At 43.7% G+C, this 2,968-nt stretch overlaps 1 long non-coding RNA gene across 2 annotated transcripts in view; it reads right to left on the bottom strand.

The window, feature by feature from the left end:
• LOC108544982 (uncharacterized) overlaps nt 1–1,888 on the bottom strand; it is a 40,280-nt gene extending 38,392 nt beyond the window's left edge. Inside the window, exon 1 of one of the 2 annotated variants that reach the window (XR_001889998.1) lies at nt 1,829–1,888. This is a non-coding gene — a long non-coding RNA (uncharacterized LOC108544982). Of the gene's footprint in view, nt 1–1,758 lie in introns of both variants that reach the window. The other variant, XR_001889997.1, reaches the window with a different exon arrangement.
• Nucleotides 1,889–2,968: the final 1,080 nt, after the last annotated feature.

Raw genomic sequence — 2,968 nt, 5'->3', positions numbered from 1 at the left:
TAAATAAATAAAAATAAATAAATAAAAATAATAAAAATAAAACAATTTAGAGAACGAGAAAACAAGCTCAAAGAGAGGGTCAGTCCTGAACCACTTGCAGCCTATGAGGCAAAGATAAGCCTTTTTCAAAGGATTTCCCCATCCTAGGAAATAACCATTTCCTATGGCTCCAGAGATACTGGAGTGCTTAAGAATTTAGTAGTGTAAAAGAAAAGACAAAAGAAACCAAAAAGGAACCATGTACAGTAGTGTGAATGACACATCAAGCAATCTGATGACCTCTCCAAAGCTGGTGAGTCCCCGGGCAGGTGGACCTCAGTGGCAAGCTGGGGGCCACTTGTCTATCCTCCTCTCCTGAGGACATCCAATTCAATGTCATAAATATGTAGTCAGTACTCCTGTGCAGTGGCCCAGCATTCTCATTGCAAGAGAGATAGACATGAGTGTGACACTAGCCTTGCATTTAGGAAAATTATTCTTCTATGCTACACATGTAAGTTATTTACTGAACTGGAACCTCATCCCTACCCCAGTCTACAAGGCTTTCTCACTAAATTTTGGACTTCAGTCACTTGTTTCATTCAGCAAGCCTATTGAACTGCCAAGATCTGTGCTAGATACTAGAGACAAAAATAAATATAATATAGTATTTATCTTCTTTTTTTTTTTGAGACAGAATCTCACTCTGTCACCCAGGCTGGAGTGCAGCGGTGCTATCTCGGCTCACGGCAACCTCTGCCTCCCGGGCTTAAGCGATCCTCCTAACTCAGTCTCCCCACTAGCTGAGACAACAGGGTATGGGTTACTATACTTGGCTAATTTTTGTATTTGTTTGGTAGAGACAGAGTTTCACCATTTGCCCAGGCTGGTGTCTTTATCTTTAAAGATTTTACACTGTACTGAGAGAGACAGAACAGACAAACATAGCAAAAACGAACATGTGACGGGGTTATTTCTTAACCCTTCAGAACAACTAGTCTAGTGGGGATTTTGATCTCTAGAAGAAAACAAAGGTTACAGGCATGGGTCATGGATTAAGTCCCCAGGAAGGAGGCATGCAGGATTTGGAAGGGGAGCATGTAGGAGATGTTCACTGTTGGCCCCACAGGCAATTCCTCTCCATCTCCCTGCTAATGGGCTGAGGTTCCTTGATCACAGGGAACGAAGCATAACCCAAGACCACCGTTCAAGGTACGAGTCATGATCATTCTAACTCAATAGGAAATCCACTTATCTTAGCCCTAGATTGGTCTTGGGGTAGACACAGTTCTGGCCAATGATTCATAAGGGGAAGTCCGTAGGGGGCCTTCATGTGTAGAATAAAAAGATACGATCTCTCTAAGGAGAGAGCTTGAGAGATTTGGTACCACCCTTCCTGTGGCAGTTCTTTGAGAACACAGGGCCCTGGAGTTGGACCAGCCATCTTATACCCATGAGGTACTAACCTGAGGCTGAAGCATCAGCACAACGTTTCAGAGAAGAAGAATATAAAGCAAGTGTGTCCAATTCACGGCCCAAGACATCTTTGAATGTGGCCTAACACCAATTTGCAAACTTTCTTAAAACATTATGAGGTTTGGTGATTTTTTTTTTTTTAACCTCACCAGCTATTGTTAGTGTTCATGTATTTTATGTGTGGCCCAAGACAATTCTTCTTTCAGTGTGGCCCAGGGAAGCCAAGGATTGGATACTCATGATATAAAGTGTCTGGGTCCCAGCCAAAATTGTTGAACCACCGAAAGACCTGGTACTGCCTACCTCTAAACCGCTTTGTAAGTTGATGAACATCTTCAGAAATAAAGTTAGCGTTCATCGAGGGTTCTGTTACCTGCAGCCCAAAGCATCCTAACTTTGGAAGGGTAGAAAAAGTCAAGGAGCTCCCATGATGTGCCAGGATTCTACTAGTAGCCTAAGATATCAAGATAAACATGTTATTATCTGTGCTGTCATAAACCAGCCATTACCACATAATGCTAAGAAAGACGTGTGAGCTCACAGTGGCAGGGACAAAGCATTATGAAGGAGAGACTTCCTGAGGGAAAGATCTGAGCAGGGGCTGCTGGAAGGCTGAGGGGATGTGGGAGAGCTGGAGAAAGAGGTGAGCAGAGCTACTCCATGCCAGCCGCACGCACTTTCAGGCTGGCTCACAGGCTGCTCTACTGACAACCCTCTGAGGCCTCCCACAGAGCCTCCTCCTGAAAACTTCACCCCAAGGCCTCCCCATCACAGTCCTCTCTCCAGAGGTGGTGGAATTGATAAGCATAGCCAAAGGACCTGAGAGGTATTGCTCTAAGAAATAAAATTCACCCTGGGGTGAAGAAAGATACACCTATAGAAACCCCTTCAGGCAGCAGACAATGCTCCCGTAGGGCTGGACTCTCTCCAACCCTACACCTCAGGAGGCTTCTCTCTCTGGATCATCTTCTCTTGGTTCCTGCAGGTAAAAAGTCCAAGCATCCTGAAGAAGAACACATGCTGGCAAGTGCTACCACCAGAGGAAAATGAAAATGATACACAACAATCCATTACATCCAAGCAGTGGAAACGATCCACCTGAATCAGTGTCTCCCCTGATGCTTAACTAATGCTCACAAGAATTCTATAAGTTGGCAATGTTATTATTTCCATTTTACAGATGGGTAAACAGAGGCTCGGATAATTTCAGTAATTGTCTCAAGGTCACATAGCCTGTAAGTAACTGTGCAAATGCAGATTTGATCATAGGTCTAATTCCAGAGTTTTCCTTTTTACCACTATGAAATCTTATCTCACAAAAACAGTAGAGTTCATTTCCATGGAATTCGTTGGCCGGCAGTCAAGAAAATGGGTACAAAAGTCTGTTCAGAAGCAATTTAAATCTATTACCTCTTAAATTCAACAAAAATTTACCAAGGGTCTCCTCTGGAGTAGGCACTGTGTTACAGAAATGTGCTCAGCAAGGCCCCTCCTCATGGCTTCAGAAGAACAA

The sequence above is a fragment of the Rhinopithecus bieti genome, unplaced genomic scaffold, assembly GCF_001698545.2.
Source record: "Rhinopithecus bieti isolate Rb0 unplaced genomic scaffold, ASM169854v2 scaffold_28527, whole genome shotgun sequence".
NCBI classification, from domain to species: Eukaryota; Metazoa; Chordata; class Mammalia; order Primates; family Cercopithecidae; genus Rhinopithecus; species Rhinopithecus bieti.
Note: the sequence above shows the minus strand (reverse complement) of the source record. Positions and strands in the feature narration are given on the sequence as shown.